Source organism: Lithobates pipiens, unplaced genomic scaffold, assembly GCF_037356315.1.
Source record: "Lithobates pipiens isolate NorthernLeopardFrog02 unplaced genomic scaffold, aLitPip1_a1.2 Scaffold_1, whole genome shotgun sequence".
Taxonomy (NCBI): Eukaryota; Metazoa; Chordata; class Amphibia; order Anura; family Ranidae; genus Lithobates; species Lithobates pipiens.
The window spans coordinates 116,340,996-116,359,408 of NW_027507685.1; positions in this window are offsets into that span (position 1 = coordinate 116,340,996).

The window sequence follows — 18,413 nt, forward strand, 5'->3', positions numbered from 1 at the left end:
CGAGGTGCTTTCGTCATTGCATGGTGCGAATGGGGCGTTGTGCTGGGATCGAGGTGGCTCCGTCATTTCATGGTGCGAATGGGGCGTTGTGCTGGGATCGAGGTGCCTCCGTCATTTCATGGTGCGAATGGGGCGGTGTGCTGGTATCGAGGTGGCTCCGTCATTTCATGGTTCTGAATGGGGCGGTGTGCTGGGATCGAGGTGCCTCCGTCATTTCATGGTGCGAATGGGGCGGTGTGCTGGGATCGAGGTGGCTCCGTCATTTCATGGTGCGAATGGGGCGGTTGGCTGGGATCGAGGTGGCTCCTTCATTTCATGGTGCGAATGGGGCGGTGTGCTGGGATTGCGGTGTCTCCATAATTTCATGTTGCGAATAGGGCGGTGTGCTGGGATCGAGGTGGCTCTGTCATTTCATTGTGTGAATGGGGCGGTGTGCTGGGATCGAGGTGGCTCCGTCATTTCATGGTGCGAATGGGGCGGTGTGCTGGGATCGAGGTGCCTCCGTCATTTCATGGTGCGTATGGGGCGGTGTGCTGGGATCGAGGTGGCTCCGTCATTTCATGGTGCGAATGGGGCAGTGGGCTGGGATCGAGGTGGCTCCCTCATTTCATGGTGCAAATGGGGCGGTGTGCTGGGATCGAGGTGCATCCGTCATTGAATGGGTCGGTGTTCTGGGATCGAGGTGCTTCCATCACTTCATAGTGCGAATGGGACTTTGGGGTGGTATTGAGGTGCCTCCATAATTTCATGGTGCGAATGTGGTGGTGTGCTGGTATCGAGGTGCCTTCGTCATTGCATGGTGCGAATGGGGCGTTGTGCTGGGATCGATGTGGCTCCGTCATTTCATGGTGCGAATGGGGCGGTGTGCTGGGATCGAGGTGCATCCGTCATTGAATGGGGCGGTGTTCTGGGATCGAGGTGCCTCCATCATTTCATGGTGCGAATGGGGCGGTGTGCTGGGATCGAGGTAGCTCCGTCATTTCATGTTGTGAATGGGGCGGTGTGCTGGGATTGACGTGGCTCTGCCATTTCATGGTGTGAATGGGGCGGTGTGCTGGGATCGAGGTGTCTCCGTCATTTCATGTTGCGAATGGGGAGCGGTGGGCTGGGATCGAGGTGGCTCTGTCATTTTGTGGTGTGAATGGGGCAGTGTGCTGGGATCGAGGTGCATCCGTCATTTCATGGTGTGAATCGGGCGGTGTGCTGGGATTGAGGTGGCTCCATCCTTTCATGGTGTGAATGGGGCGTGGTGCTGGGATCGAGGTGGCTCCATCATTTCATGGTGCGAATGGGGCGGTGTGCTGGGATCGAGGTGCCTTCGTCATTGCATGGTGCGAATTGGGCGTTGTGCTGGGATCGAGGTGGCTCCGTCATTTCATGGTGCGAATGGGGCGGTGTGCTGGGATCGAGGTGCCTCTGTCATTTCATGGTGCGAATGGGGCGGTGTGCTGGGATCGAGGTGGCTCCGTCAATTCATGGTGCGAATGGGGCGGTGTGCTGGGATCGAGGTGGCTCCGTCATTTCATGGTGCGAATGGGGCGGTGGGCTGGGATCGAGGTGGCTCCCTCATTTCATGGTGCGAATGGGGCGGTGTGCTGGGATCGAGGCGGATCCGTCATTTCATGGTGCGAATGGGGCGGTGTGCTGGGATTAAGGTGCATCTGTCATTTCATGGTGCGGTATGCTTGGATCAAGGTGGATCCGTCATTTCACGGTGTGAATGGAGCCGTGTGGGGTCGAGGTGCCTCCATCCTTTCATGGTGCGAATGGGGCGTTGTGCTGGGATCGAGGTGCCTCCGTCATTTCATGGTGCGAATGGGGTGGTGTGCTGGAATCGAGGTGCCTCCGTCATTTCATGGTGCTAATGGGGCGGTGTGCTGGGATTGAGGTGGCTCTGCCATTTCATGGTGTGAATGGGGCGGTGTGCTGGGATCGAGGTGGCTCCGTCATTTCGTGGTGTGAATGGGGCAGTGTGCTGGGATCGAGGCGCATCCCTCATTTCATGGTGTGAATCGGGCGGTGTGCTGGGATCGAGGTGGCTCCGTCATTTCATGGTGTGAATGGGGCGGTGTGCTGGGATCAAGGTGGTTTTATTATTTCATGGTGCGAATAGGGCGGTGTGCTGGAATCAAGGTGCCTCCGTCATTGAATGGGACGGTGTGCAGGGATTGAGGTGCCTCCATCATTTCATGGTGCAAAAGTGGCGGTGTGCTGGGATTGAGGTGGCTCCATCATTTCATGCTGTGAATGGGGCAGTGTGCTGGGATCGTGGTTGCTCCGTCATTTCATGGTGCGAATGGGGCGGTGTGCTGGGATTAAGGTGCCTCTGTCATTTCATGGTGCGGTATGCTGGGATCGAGGTGGATCCGTCATTTCACGGTGTGAATGGAGCCGTGTGCTGGGATCGAGGTGCCTCCATCCTTTCATGGTGCGAATGGGGTGGTGTGCTGGAGTCGAGGTGCCTCCGTCATTTCAAGGTGCTAATGGGGCGGTGTGCTGGGATTAAGGTGCCTCTGTCATTTCATGGTGCGAATGCGGCAGTGTGCTGGGATCGAGGTGTCTCCATCATTTCATGTTGCGAATTGGGAGCGGTGGGCTGGGATCGAGGTGGCTCCGTCATTACGTAGTGTGAATGGGGCGGTGTGCTGGGATCGAGGTGCCTTCGTCATGTCATTCTGCGAATGGGGCGGTGTGCTGGGATCGAGGTGGCTCTGTCATTTCATTGTGTGAATGGGGCGGTGTGCTGGGATCGAGGTGGCTCCATCAATTCATGGTTCTAATGGGGCGGTGTGCTGGGATCGAGGTGCCTCCGTCATTGCATGGTGCGAATGGGGCGGTGTGTTGGGATCGAGGTGGCTCCGTCATTTCGTGGTGCGAATGGGGCGGTGTGCTGGGATCGAGGTGCCTCCATAATTTCATGGTGCGAATGGGGCGGTGTGCTGGGATTAAAGTGCCTCTGTCATTTCATGGTGCGAATGCGGCAGTGTGCTGGGATCGAGGTGTCTCCATCATTTCATGTTGCGAATAGGGAGCGGTGGGCTGGGATCGAGTTGGCTCCGTCCTTTCATGGTGCGAATGGGGTGGTGTGCTGGAGTCGAGGTGCCTCCGTCATTTCAAGGTGCTAATGGGGCCGTGTGCTGGGATTGAGGTGGCTCTGCCATTTCATGGTGTGAATGGGGCGGTGTGCTGGGATCGAGGTGTCTCCGTCATTTCATGGTGCGAATGGGGCGGTGTGCTGGGATTAAGGTGCCTCTGTTATTTCATGGTGCGAATGCGGCAGTGTGCTGGGATCGAGTTGGCTCCATCATTTCATGGTTCTAATGAGGCGGTGTGCTGGGATCGAGGTGCCTTCGTCATGTCATTGTGCGAATGGGGCAGTGTGCTGGGATCGAGGTGGCTCTGTCATTTCATTGTGTGAATGGGGCGGTGTGCTGGGATCGAGGTGGCTCCATCATTTCATGGTTCTAATGAGGCGGTGTGCTGGGATCGAGGTGCCTCCGTCATTGCATGGTGCGAATGGGGCGGTGTGTTGGGATCGAGGTGGCTCCGTCATTTCATGGTGCGAATAGGGCGGTGTGCTGGGATCGAGGTGCATCCGTCATTGAATGGGGCGGTGTTCTGGGATCAAGGTGCTTCCGTCATTTCATAGTGTGAATGGGGCCGTGTGCTGGGATCGAGCTGGCTCCATCATAGCATGGTGCGAATGGGGCAGTGTGCTGGGATTGCGGTGTCTCCGTCATTTCATGTTGCGAATCGGGAGCGGTGGGCTGGGATCGAGTTGGCTCCGTCATTACGTAGTGTGAATGGGGCGGTGTGCTGGGATCCAGGTGCCTCCATCATTTCATGGTGTGAATGGGGCGGTGTGAATGGGATCGAGGTGCCTTCGTCATTTCATTGTGTGAATGGGGCGGTGTGCTGGGATCGAGGTGGCTCCATCATTTCATGGTTCTAATGGGGCGGTGTGCTGGGATCGAGGTGCCTCCATCATTTCATGGTGCGAATTGGGCGGTGTGCTGGGATCAAGGTGGCTCTGTCATTTCATGGTGCGAATGGGGCGGTGGGCTGGGATCGAGGTGGCTCTCTCATTTCATGTTGTGAATGGGGCGGTGTCCTGGAATCGAGGTGCATCCGTCATTGAATGGGGCGGTGTTCTGGGATCGAGGTGCCTCCATCATTTCATGGTGCGAATGGGGTGGTGTGCTGGGATCGAGGTAGCTCCGTCATTTCATGTTGTGAATGGGGCGGTGTGCTGGGATTGAGGTGGCTCTGTCATTTCTTGTTGCGAATGGGGAGCGGTGGGCTGGGTTCGAGGTGGCTCCGTCATTTCGTGGTGTAAATGGGGCAGTGTGCTGGGATCGAGGCGCATCCCTCATTTCATGGTGTGAATCGGGCAGTGTGCTGGGATCGAGGTGGCTCCGTCATTTTATGGTGTGAATGGGGCGGTGTGCTGGGTTCCAGATGCCTCCATCATATCACGGTGCAAATGGGGCAGTGTGATGGGATCGAGGTGGCTCCGTCATTTCATGGTGCGAATGGGGCGGTGTGCTGGGATCGAGGTGCCTCTGTCATTTCATGGTGCCAATGGGGCGGTGTGCTGGGATCGAGGTGGCTCCGTCATTTCATGGTGCGAATGGGGCGGTGGGCTGGGATTGAGGTGCCTTCGTCATTGCATGGTGCGAATTGGGCGTTGTGCTGGGATCAAGGTGGCTCCGTCATTTCATGGTGCGAATTGGGCAGTGTGCTTGGATCGAGGTGCCTCCCTCATTTCATGGTGCGAATGGGTCAGTGGGCTGCGATTGCGGTGTCTACATAATTTCATGTTGCGAATGGGGCAGTGTGCTGGGATCGAGGTGGCTCCCTCATTTCATGGTGCAAATGGGGCGGTGTGCTGGGATCGAGGTGCACCCGTCATTGAATGGGGCGGTGTTCTGGGATCGAGGTGCTTCCGTCACTTCATAGTGCGAATTGGACTGTGGGCTTGTATTGAGGTGCCTCCATCATTTCATGGTGCTAATGTGACGGTGTACTGGGATTGATGTGGCTCCATCATAGCATGGTGCAAAAGGTGAGGTATGCTGGGATTGAGGTGTCTCTGTCATTTTATGTTGCGAATGGGGCGGTGGGCTGGGATCGAGGTGGCTCCCTCATTTCATGGTGCGAATGGGACGGTGTGCTGGGATCGAGGTGCATCCATCATTGAATGGGGAGGTGTTCTGGGATCAAGGTGCTTCCGTCATTTCATAGTGTGAATGGGGCCGTGTGCTGGGATCAAGCTGGCTCCGTCATAGCATGGTGCGAATGGGGCAGTGTGCTGGGATTGCGGTGTCTCCGTCATTTCATGTTGCGAATTGGGAGCGGTGGGCTGGGATCGAGTTGGCTCCATCATTACGTAGTGTGAATGGGGCGGTGTGCTGGGATCCAGGTGCCTCCATCATTTCATGGTTCTAATGGGGCGGTGTGCTGGGATCGAGGTGCCTCCATCATTTCATGGTGCGAATGGGGCGGTGTGCTGGGATCGAGGTGGCTCTGTCATTTCATGGTGCGAATGGGGCGGTGGGCTGGGATCGAGGTGGCTCTCTCATTTCATGGTGTGAATGGGGCGGTGTGCTGGGATTGCGGTGTCTCCATCATTTCATGTTGTGAATGGGGCGGTGTGCTGGGATGGAGGTGGCTCCCTCATTTCATGGTGCGACTGGGGTGGTGTGCTGGAATCGAGGTGCATCCGTCATTGAATGGGGCGATGTTCTGGGATCGAGGTGCCTCCATCATTTCATGGTGCGAATGGGGTTGTGTGCTGGGATCGAGGTAGCTCCATCATTTCATGTTGTGAATGGGGCGGTGTGCTGGGATTGAGGTGGCTCTGCCATTTCATGGTGTGAAGGGGGCGGTGTGCTGGGATCGAGGTGGCTCTGTCATTTCATGTAGCGAATGGGGAGCGGTGGGCTGGGATCGAGGTGGCTCCGTCATTTCGTGGTGTGAATGGGGCAGTGTGCTGGGATCGAGGTGGCTCCGTCATTTTATGGTGTGAATGGGGCGGTGTGCTGGGTTCCAGGTGCCTCCATCATATCGCGGTGCAAATGGGGCAGTGTGATGGGATCAAGGTGGTTTCATCATTTCATGGTGCGAATAGGGCCGTGTGCTGGAATCAAGGTGCCTCCGTCATTGAATGGGACGGTGTGCTGGGATCGAGGTGCCTCCATCATTTCATGGTGCGAATGGGGAGGTGTGCTGGGATCGAGGTGGCTCCCTCATTTCATGGTGCAAATGGGGCGGTGTGCTGGGATCGAGGCGGATCCGTCATTTTATGGTGCGAATGGGGCGGTGTGCTGGGATTAAGGTGCATCTGTCATTTCATGGTGCGGTATGCTGGGATCGAGGTGGATCCGTCATTTCACGGTGTGAATGGAGCCGTGTGGGATCGAGGTGCCTCCATCCTTTCATGGTGCGAATGGGGCGTTGTGCTGGGATTGAGGTGCCTCCGTCATTTCATGGTGCGAATGGGGTGGTGTGCTGGAATCGAGGTGCCTCCGTCATTTCATGGTGCTAATGGGGCGGTGTGCTGGGATCGAGGTGGCTCCGTCATTTCGTGGTGTGAATGGGGCAGTGTGCTGGGATCGAGGCGCATCCCTCATTTCATGGTGTGAATCGGGCGGTGTGCTGGGATCGAGGCGCATCCCTCATTTCATGGTGTGAATCGGGCGGTGTGCTGGGATCGAGGTGGCTCCGTCATTTCATGGTGTGAATGGGGCGGTGTGCTGGGTTCCAGGTGCCTCCATCATATCATGGTGCAAATGGGGCAGTGTGATGGGATCGAGGTGGCTCCGTCATTTCATGGTGCGAATGGGGCGGTGTGCTGGGATTAAGGTGCCTCTGTCATTTCATGGTGCGGTATGCTGGGATCGAGGTGGATCCGTCATTTCACGGTGTGAATGGAGCCGTGTGCTGGGATCGAGGTGCCTCCGTCCTTTCATGGTGCGAATGGGGTGGTGTGCTGGAATCGAGGTGCCTCCGTCATTTCAAGGTGCTAATGGGGCGGTGTGCTGGGATTGAGGTGGCTCTGCCATTTCATGGTGTGAATGGGGCGGTGTGCTGGGATCGAGGTGTCTCCGTCATTTCATGTTGAGAATGGGGAGCGGTGGGCTGGGATCGAGGTGGCTCCGTCATTTCATGGTGCGAATGGAGCGGTGTGTTGGGATCGAGGTGGCTCCGTCATTTCGTGGTGCAAATGGGGCGGTGTGCTGGGATCGAGGTGCCTCCATCATTTCATGGTGCGAATGGGGCGGTGTGCTGGGATTAAGGTGCCTCTGTCATTTCATGGTGCGAATGCGGCAGTGTGCTGGGATCGAGGTGTCACCATCATTTCATGTTGCGAATCGGGAGCGGTGGGCTGGGATCGAGTTGGCTCCGTCATTACGTAGTGTGAATGGGGCGGTGTGCTGGGATCGAGGTGCCTTCGTCATGTCATTGTGCGAATGGGGCGGTGTGCTGGGATCGAGGTGGCTCTGTCATTTCATTGTGTGAATGGGGCGGTGTGCTGGGATCGAGGTGCCTCCGTCATTGCATGGTGCGAATGGGGCGGTGTGTTGGGATCGAGGTGGCTCCGTCATTTCATGGTGCGAATGGGGCGGTGTGCTGGGATCGAGGTGCCTCCATAATTTCATGGTGCGAATGGGGCGGTGTGCTGGGATCGAGGTGCCTCCGTCATTGCATGGTGCGAATGGGGCGGTGTGTTGGGATCGAGGTGCATCCATCATTTCATGGTGCGAATGGGGCAGTGTGCTTGGATTAAGGTGCCTCTGTCATTTCATGGTGCGAATGCGGCAGTGTGCTGGGATCGAGGTGTCACCATCATTTCATGTTGCGAATTGGGAGCGGTGGGCTGGGATCGAGTTGGCTCCGTCATTACGTAGTGTGAATGGGGCGGTGTGCTGGGATCGAGGTGCCTTCGTCATGTCATTGTGCGAATGGGGCGGTGTGCTGGGATCGAAGTGGCTCTGTCATTTCATTGTGTGAATGGGGCGGTGTGCTGGGATCGAGGTGGCTCCATCATTTCATGGTTCTAATGGGGCCGTGTGCTGGGATCGAAGTGCCTCCGTCATTTCATGGTGCGAATGGGGCGGTGTGCTGGGATTAAGGTGCCTCTGTCATTTCATGGTGCGAATGCGGCAGTGTGCTGGGATCAAGGTGTCTCCATCATTTCATGTTGCGAATCGGGAACGGTGGGCTGGGATCGAGTTGGCTCCGTCATTACGTAGTGTGAATGGGGCGGTGTGCTGGGATCGAGGTGCCTTCGTCATGTCATTCTGCGAATGGGGCGGTGTGCTGGGATCGAGGTGGCTCTGTCATTTCATTGTGTGAATGGGGCGGTGTGCTGGGATCGAGGTGCCTCCGTCATTGCATGGTGCGAATGGGGCGGTGTGTTGGGATCGAGGTGGCTCCGTCATTTCATGGTGCGAATGGGGCGGTGTGCTGGGATCGAGGTGCCTCCATAATTTCATGGTGCGAATGGGACGGTGTGCTGGGATCAAGGTGCCTCCGTCATTGCATGGTGCGAATGGGGCGGTGTGTTGGGATCGAGGTGGCTCCGTCATTTCATGGTGCGAATGGGGCGGTGTGCTGGGATCGAGGTGCCTCCATAATTTCATGGTGCGAATGGGGCGGTGTGCTGGGATTAAGGTGCCTCTGTCATTTCATGGTGCGAATGCGGCAGTGTGCTGGGATCGAGGTGTCTCCATCATTTCATGTTGCGAATCGGGAGCGGTGGGCTGGGATCGAGTTGGCTCCGTCATTACGTAGTGTGAATGGGGCGGTGTGCTAGGATCGAGGTGCCTCCATCATTTCATGGTGTGAATGGGGCGGTGTGAATGGGATCGAGGTGCCTTCGTCATTTCATTGTGTGAATGGGGCGGTGTGCTGGGATCAAGGTGGCTCCATCATTTCATGGTTCTAATGGGGCGGTGTGCTGGGATCGAGGTGCCTCCATCATTTCATGGTGCGAATGGGGCGGTGTGCTGGGATCGAGGTGGCTCTGTCATTTCATGGTGCGAATGGGGCGGTGGGCTGGGATCGAGGTGGCTCTCTCATTTCATGGTGTGAATGGGGCGGTGTGCTGGGATTGCGGTGTCTCCATCATTTCATGTTGTGAATGGGGCGGTGTACTGGGATGGAGGTGGCTCCCTCATTTCATGGTGCGACTGGGGTGGTGTGCTGGAATCGAGGTGCATCCGTCATTGAATGGGGCGGTGTTCTGGGATCGAGGTGCCTCCATCATTTCATGGTGCGAATGGGGCGGTGTGCTGGGATCGAGGTAGCTCCGTCATTTCATGTTGTGAATGGGGCGGTGTGCTGGGATTGAGGTGGCTCTGTCATTTCTTGTTGCGAATGTGGAGTGGTGGGCTGGGATCGAGGTGGCTCCGTCATTTCGTGGTGTAAATGGGGCAGTGTGCTGGGATTGAGGCGCATCCCTCATTTCATGGTGTGAATCGGGCAGTGTGCTGGGATCGAGGTGGCTCCGTCATTTTATGGTGTGAATGGGGCGGTGTGCTGGGTTCCAGGTGCCTCCATCATATCACGGTGCAAATGGGGCAGTGTGATGGGATCAAGGTGGTTTCATCATTTCATGGTGCGAATAGGGTGGTGTGCTGGAATCAAGGTGCCTCCGTCATTGAATGGGACGGTGTGCTGGGATCGAGGTGCCTCCATCATTTCATGATGCGAATGGGGCGGTGTGCTGGGATCGAGGTGGCTCCGTCATTTCATGGTGCGAATGGGGCGGTGGGCTGGGATCGAGGTGCCTTCGTCATTGCATGGTGCGAATGGGGCGTTGTGCTGGGATCGAGGTGGCTCCATCATTTCATGGTGCGAATGGGGCGGTGTGCTGGGATCGAGGTGCCTCTGTCATTTCATGGTGCGAATGGGGCGGTGTGCTGGGATCGAGGTGGCTCCGTCATTTCATGGTGCGAATGGGGCGGTGGGCTGGGATGGAGGTGCCTTCGTCATTGCATGGAGCGAATGGGGCGTTGTGCTGGGATCAAGGTGGCTCCGTCATTTCATGGTGCGAATTGGGCGGTGTGGTTGGATCGAGGTGCCTCCCTCATTTCATGGTGCGAATGGGGCAGTGGGCTGCGATTGCGGTGTCTCCATAATTTCATGTTGCGAATGGGGCGGTGTGCTGGTATCGAGGTGCCTTCGTCATTGCATGGTGCGAATGGGGCGTTGTGCTGGGATCGATGTGGCTCCGTCATTTCATGGTGCGAATGGGGCGGTGTGCTGGGATCGAGGTGCATCCGTCATTGAATGGGGCGGTGTTCTGGGATCGAGGTGCCTCCATCATTTCATGGTGCGAATGGGGCGGTGTGCTGGGATCGAGGTAGCTCCGTCATTTCATGTTGTGAATGGGGCGGTGTGCTGGGATTGACGTGGCTCTGCCATTTCATGGTGTGAATGGGGCGGTGTGCTGGGATCGAGGTGTCTCCGTCATTTCATGTTGCGAATGGGGAGCGGTGGGCTGGGATCGAGGTGGCTCTGTCATTTTGTGGTGTGAATGGGGCAGTGTGCTGGGATCGAGGTGCATCCGTCATTTCATGGTGTGAATCGGGCGGTGTGCTGGGATTGAGGTGGCTCCATCCTTTCATGGTGTGAATGGGGCGTGGTGCTGGGATCGAGGTGGCTCCATCATTTCATGGTGCGAATGGGGCGGTGTGCTGGGATCGAGGTGCCTTCGTCATTGCATGGTGTGAATTGGGCGTTGTGCTGGGATCGAGGTGGCTCCGTCATTTCATGGTGCGAATGGGGCGGTGTGCTGGGATCGAGGTGCCTCTGTCATTTCATGGTGCGAATGGGGCGGTGTGCTGGGATCGAGGTGGCTCCGTCATTTCATGGTGCGAATGGGGCGGTGGGCTGGGATCGAGGTGGCTCCCTCATTTCATGGTGCGAATGGGGCGGTGTGCTGGGATTGCGGTGCATCCGTCATTGAATGGGGCTGTGTTCTGGGATCGAGGTGCTTCCGCAACTTCATAGTGCGAATGGGACTGTGGCTGGTATTGAGGTGCCTCCATCATTTCATGGTGTGAATGAGACGTTGTGCTGGGATCGAGGTGGCTCCGTCATTTCATGGTGCGAATGGGGCAGTGTGCTGGGATCGAGGTGCCTTCGTCATTGCATGGTGCGAATGGGGTGGTGTGTTGGGATCGAGGTGCCTTCGTCATTGCATGGTGCGAATGGGGCGTTGTGCTGGGATCGAGGTGGCTCTGTCATTTCATGGTGCGAATGGGGCCGTGTGCTGGGATCGAGGTGCACCCGTCATTTCATGGTGCGAATGGGGCGGTGTGCTGGGATCGAGGTGGCTCCGTCATTTCATGGTGCGAATGGGGCGGTGAGCTGGGATCGAGGTGGCTCCATAATTTCATGTTGCGAATGGGGCGGTGTCCTGGGATCGAGGTGGCTCCCTCATTTCATGATGCAAATGGGGCGGTGTGCTGGAATCGAGGTGCATCCGTCATTGAATGGGGCGGTGTTCTGGGATGGAGGTGCTTCCATCACTTCATAGTGCGAATGGGACTGTGGGCTGGTATTGAGGTGCCTCCATCATTTCATGGTGTGAATGGGGCGTTGTGCTGGGATCGAGGTTGCTCCGTCATTTCATGGTGCGAATGGGGTGGTGTGCTGGTATCGAGGTGCCTTCGTCATTGCATGGTGCGAATGGGGCGTTGTGCTGGTATCGATGTGGCTCCGTCATTTCATGGTGCGAATGGGGCGGTGTGCTGGGATCGATGTGGCTCCGTCATTTCATGTTGTGAATGGGGCGGTGTGCTGGGATTGAGGTGGCTCTGCCATTTCATGGTGTGAATGGGGCGGTGTGCTGGGATCGAGGTGTCTCCGTCATTTCATGTTGCGAATGGGGAGCGGTGGGCTGGGATCGAGGTGGCTCTGTCATTTCGTGGTGTGAATGGGGCAGTGTGCTGGGATCGAGGTGCATCCGTCATTTCATGGTGTGAATCGGGCGGTGTGCTGGGATCGAGGTGGCTCCATCCTTTCATGGTGTGAATGGGGCGTTGTGCTGGGATCGAGGTTGCTCCATCCTTTCATGGTGCGAATGGGGCGGTGTGCTGGGATCAAGGTGCCTTCGTCATTGCATGGTGCGAATGGGGCGTTGTGCTGGGATCGAGGTGGCTCCGTCATTTCATGGTGCGAATGGGGCGGTGTGCTGGGATCGAGGTGCCTCTGTCATTTCATGGTGCGAATGGGGCGGTGTGCTGGGATCGAGGTGGCTCCGTCATTTCATGGTGCGAATGGGGCGGTGGGCTGGGATTGAGGTGCCTTCGTCATTGCATGGTGCGAATGGGGCGTTGTGCTGGGATCAAGGTGGCTCCGTCATTTCATGGTGCGAATGGGGCGGTGTGCTTGGATCGAGGTGCCTCCCTCATTTCATGGTGCGAATGGGGCAGTGGGCTGCGATTGCGGTGTCTCCATAATTTCATGTTGCGAATGGGGCGGTGTGCTGGGATCGAGGTGGCTCCCTCATTTCATGGTGCAAATGGGGCGGTGTGCTGGGATCGAGGTGCACCCGTCATTGAATGGGGCGGTGTTCTGGGATCGAGGTGCTTCCGTCACTTCATAGTGCGAATTGGACTGTGGGCTTGTATTGAGGGGCCTCCATCATTTCATGGTGCGAATGTGACGGTGTACTGGGATCGATGTGGCTCCATCATAGCATGGTGTGAAAGGTGAGGTATGCTGGGATTGAGGTGTCTCTGTCATTTTATGTTGCGAATGGGGAGGTGGGCTGGGATCGAGGTGGCTCCCTCATTTCATGGTGCGAATGGGACAGTGTGCTGGGATCGAGGTGCATCCAGCATTGAATGGGGAGGTGTTCTGGGATCAAGGTGCTTCCGTCATTTCATAGTGTGAATGGGGCCATGTGCTGGGATCGAGCTGGCTCCGTCATAGCATGGTGCAAATGGGGCAGTGTGCTGTAATCGAGATGTCTCTGTCATTTCATGTTGCGAATTGGGAGCGGTGGGCTGGGATCGAGTTGGCTCCGTCATTACGTAGTGTGAATGGGGCTTTGTCCTGGGATCGAGGTGGCTCCCTCATTTCATGATGCAAATGGGGCGGTGTGCTGGAATCGAGGTGCATCCGTCATTGAATGGGGCGGTGTTCTGGGATGGAGGTGCTTCCATCACTTCATAGTGCGAATGGGACTGTGGGCTGGTATTGAGGTGCCTCCATCATTTCATGGTGTGAATGGGGCGTTGTGCTGGGATCGAGGTTGCTCCGTCATTTCATGGTGCGAATGGGGTGGTGTGCTGGTATCGAGGTGCCTTCGTCATTGCATGGTGCGAATGGGGCGTTGTGCTGGTATCGATGTGGCTCCGTCATTTCATGGTGCGAATGGGGCGGTGTGCTGGGATCGATGTGGCTCCGTCATTTCATGTTGTGAATGGGGCGGTGTGCTGGGATTGAGGTGGCTCTGCCATTTCATGGTGTGAATGGGGCGGTGTGCTGGGATCGAGGTGTCTCCGTCATTTCATGTTGCGAATGGGGAGCGGTGGGCTGGGATCGAGGTGGCTCTGTCATTTCGTGGTGTGAATGGGGCAGTGTGCTGGGATCGAGGTGCATCCGTCATTTCATGGTGTGAATCGGGCGGTGTGCTGGGATCGAGGTGGCTCCATCCTTTCATGGTGTGAATGGGGCGTTGTGCTGGGATCGAGGTTGCTCCATCCTTTCATGGTGCGAATGGGGCGGTGTGCTGGGATCAAGGTGCCTTCGTCATTGCATGGTGCGAATGGGGCGTTGTGCTGGGATCGAGGTGGCTCCGTCATTTCATGGTGCGAATGGGGCGGTGTGCTGGGATCGAGGTGCCTCTGTCATTTCATGGTGCGAATGGGGCGGTGTGCTGGGATCGAGGTGGCTCCGTCATTTCATGGTGCGAATGGGGCGGTGGGCTGGGATTGAGGTGCCTTCGTCATTGCATGGTGCGAATGGGGCGTTGTGCTGGGATCAAGGTGGCTCCGTCATTTCATGGTGCGAATGGGGCGGTGTGCTTGGATCGAGGTGCCTCCCTCATTTCATGGTGCGAATGGGGCAGTGGGCTGCGATTGCGGTGTCTCCATAATTTCATGTTGCGAATGGGGCGGTGTGCTGGGATCGAGGTGGCTCCCTCATTTCATGGTGCAAATGGGGCGGTGTGCTGGGATCGAGGTGCACCCGTCATTGAATGGGGCGGTGTTCTGGGATCGAGGTGCTTCCGTCACTTCATAGTGCGAATTGGACTGTGGGCTTGTATTGAGGGGCCTCCATCATTTCATGGTGCGAATGTGACGGTGTACTGGGATCGATGTGGCTCCATCATAGCATGGTGTGAAAGGTGAGGTATGCTGGGATTGAGGTGTCTCTGTCATTTTATGTTGCGAATGGGGAGGTGGGCTGGGATCGAGGTGGCTCCCTCATTTCATGGTGCGAATGGGACAGTGTGCTGGGATCGAGGTGCATCCAGCATTGAATGGGGAGGTGTTCTGGGATCAAGGTGCTTCCGTCATTTCATAGTGTGAATGGGGCCATGTGCTGGGATCGAGCTGGCTCCGTCATAGCATGGTGCAAATGGGGCAGTGTGCTGTAATCGAGATGTCTCTGTCATTTCATGTTGCGAATTGGGAGCGGTGGGCTGGGATCGAGTTGGCTCCGTCATTACGTAGTGTGAATGGGGCTTTGTGCTGGGATCGAGGTGCCTCCATCATTTCATGGTGTGAATGGGGCGGTGTGAATGGGATCGAGGTGCCTTCATCATTTCATTGGGTGGTGTGCTGGGATCGAGGTGGCTCCATCATTTCATGGTTCTAATGGGGCGGTGTGCTGGGATCGAGGTGCCTCCATCATTTCATGGTGCGAATGGGGCGGTGTGCTGGGATCGAGGTGGCTCTGTCATTTCATGGTGCGAATGGGGCGGTGGGCTGGGATCGAGGTGGCTCTCTCATTTCATGGTGTGAATGGGGCGGTGTGCTGGGATTGCGGTGTCTCCATCATTTCATGTTGTGAATGGGGCGGTGTGCTGGGATGGAGGTGGCTCCCTCATTTCATGGTGCGACTGGGGTGGTGTGCTGGAATCGAGGTGCATCCGTCATTGAATGGGGCGGTGTTCTGGGATCGAGGTGCCTCCATCATTTCATGGTGCGAATGGGGTGGTGTGCTGGGATCGAGGTAGCTCCGTCATTTAATGTTGCGAATGGGGAGCGGTGGGCTGGGATCTAGGTGGCTCCGTCATTTCGTGGTGTGAATGGGGCAGTGTGCTGGGATCGAGGCGCATCCCTCATTTCATGGTGTGAATCGGGCAGTGTGCTGAGATCGAGGTGGCTCCGTCATTTTATGGTGTGAATGGGGCGGTGTGCTGGGTTCCAGGTGCCTCCATCATATCACGGTGCAAATGGGGCAGTGTGATGGGATCAAGGTGGTTTCATCATTTCATGGTGCGAATAGGGCGGTGTGCTGGAATCAAGGTGCCTCCGTCATTGAATGGGACGGTGTGCTGGGATCGAGGTGCCTCCATCATTTCATGGTGCGAATGGGGCGGTGTGCTGGGATCGAGGTGGCTCCGTCATTTCATGGTGCGAATGGGGCGGTGGGCTGGGATCGAGGTGGCTCCGTCATTTCATGGTGCGAATGGGGCGATGTGCTGGGATTGCGGTGTCTCCATAATTTCATGTTGCGAATGGGGCGGTGTGCTGGGATCGAGGTGGCTCCCTCATTTCATGGTGCAAATGGGGCGGTGTGCTGGGATCGAGGCGGATCCGTCATTTCATGGTGCGAATGGGGCGGTGTGCTGGGATTAAGGTGCATCTGTCATTTCATGGTGCGGTATGCTTGGATCAAGGTGGATCCGTCATTTCACGGTGTGAATGGAGCCGTGTGGGATCGAGGTGCCTCCATCCTTTCATGGTGCGAATGGGGCGTTGTGCTGGGATTGAGGTGCCTCCGTCATTTCATGGTGCGAATGGGGTGGTGTGCTGGAATCGAGGTGCCTCCGTCATTTCATGGTGCTAATGGGGCGGTGTGCTGGGATTGAGGTGGATCTGCCATTTCATGGTGTGAATGGGGCGGTGTGCTGGGATCGAGGTGGCTCCGTCATTTCGTGGTGTGAATGGGGCAGTGTGCTGGGATCGAGGCGCATCCCTCATTTCATGGTGTGAATCGGGCGGTGTGCTGGGATCGAGGTGGCTCCGTCATTTCATGGTGTGAATGGGGCGGTGTGCTGGGATCAAGGTGGTTTTATTATTTCATGGTGCGAATAGGGCGGTGTGCTGGAATCAAGGTGCCTCCGTCATTGAATGGGACGGTGTGCAGGGATTGAGGTGCCTCCATCATTTCATGGTGCAAAAGTGGCGGTGTGCTGGGATTGAGGTGGCTCCATCATTTCATGCTGTGAATGGGGCAGTGTGCTGGGATCGTGGTTGCTCCGTCATTTCATGGTGCGAATGGGGCGGTGTGCTGGGATTAAGGTGCCTCTGTCATTTCATGGTGCGGTATGCTGGGATCGAGGTGGATCCGTCATTTCACGGTGTGAATGGAGCCGTGTGCTGGGATCGAGGTGCCTCCATCCTTTCATGGTGCGAATGGGGTGGTGTGCTGGAGTCGAGGTGCCTCCGTCATTTCAAGGTGCTAATGGGGCGGTGTGCTGGGATTAAGGTGCCTCTGTCATTTCATGGTGCGAATGCGGCAGTGTGCTGGGATCGAGGTGTCTCCATCATTTCATGTTGCGAATGGGGAGCGGTGGGCTGGGATCGAGGTGGCTCCGTCATTACGTAGTGTGAATGGGGCGGTGTGCTGGGATCAAGGTGCCTTCGTCATGTCATTCTGCGAATGGGGCGGTGTGCTGGGATCGAGGTGGCTCTGTCATTTCATTGTGTGAATGGGGCGGTGTGCTGGGATCGAGGTGGCTCCATCAATTCATGGTTCTAATGGGGCGGTGTGCTGGGATCGAGGTGCCTCCGTCATTGCATGGTGCGAATGGGGCGGTGTGTTGGGATCGAGGTGGCTCCGTCATTTCGTGGTGCGAATGGGGCGGTGTGCTGGGATCGAGGTGCCTCCATAATTTCATGGTGCGAATGGGGCGGTGTGCTGGGATTAAGGTGCCTCTGTCATTTCATGGTGCGAATGCGGCAGTGTGCGGGGATCGAGGTGTCTCCATCATTTCATGTTGCGAATAGGGAGCGGTGGGCTGGGATCGAGTTGGCTCCGTCCTTTCATGGTGCGAATGGGGTGGTGTGCTGGAGTCGAGGTGCCTCCGTCATTTCAAGGTGCTAATGGGGCCGTGTGCTGGGATTGAGGTGGCTCTGCCATTTCATGGTGTGAATGGGGCGGTGTGCTGGGATCGAGGTGTCTCCGTCATTTCATGGTGCGAATGGGGCGGTGTGCTGGGATTAAGGTGCCTCTGTTATTTCATGGTGCGAATGCGGCAGTGTGCTGGGATCGAGTTGGCTCCATCATTTCATGGTTCTAATGAGGCGGTGTGCTGGGATCGAGGTGCCTTCGTCATGTCATTGTGCGAATGGGGCAGTGTGCTGGGATCGAGGTGGCTCTGTCATTTCATTGTGTGAATGGGGCGGTGTGCTGGGATCGAGGTGGCTCCATCATTTCATGGTTCTAATGAGGCGGTGTGCTGGGATCGAGGTGCCTCCGTCATTGCATGGTGCGAATGGGGCGGTGTGTTGGGATCGAGGTGGCTCCGTCATTTCATGGTGCGAATAGGGCGGTGTGCTGGGATCGAGGTGCATCCGTCATTGAATGGGGCGGTGTTCTGGGATCAAGGTGCTTCCGTCATTTCATAGTGTGAATGGGGCCGTGTGCTGGGATCGAGCTGGCTCCATCATAGCATGGTGCGAATGGGGCAGTGTGCTGGGATTGCGGTGTCTCCGTCATTTCATGTTGCGAATCGGGAGCGGTGGGCTGGGATCGAGTTGGCTCCGTCATTACGTAGTGTGAATGGGGCGGTGTGCTGGGATCCAGGTGCCTCCATCATTTCATGGTGTGAATGGGGCGGTGTGAATGGGATCGAGGTGCCTTCGTCATTTCATTGTGTGAATGGGGCGGTGTGCTGGGATCGAGGTGGCTCCATCATTTCATGGTTCTAATGGGGCGGTGTGCTGGGATCGAGGTGCCTCCATCATTTCATGGTGCGAATTGGGCGGTGTGCTGGGATCAAGGTGGCTCTGTCATTTCATGGTGCGAATGGGGCGGTGGGCTGGGATCGAGGTGGCTCTCTCATTTCATGTTGTGAATGGGGCGGTGTCCTGGGATGGAGGTGGCTCCCTCATTTCATGGTGCGACTGGGGTGGTGTGCTGGAATCGAGGTGCATCCGTCATTGAATGGGGCGGTGTTCTGGGATCGAGGTGCCTCCATCATTTCATGGTGCGAATGG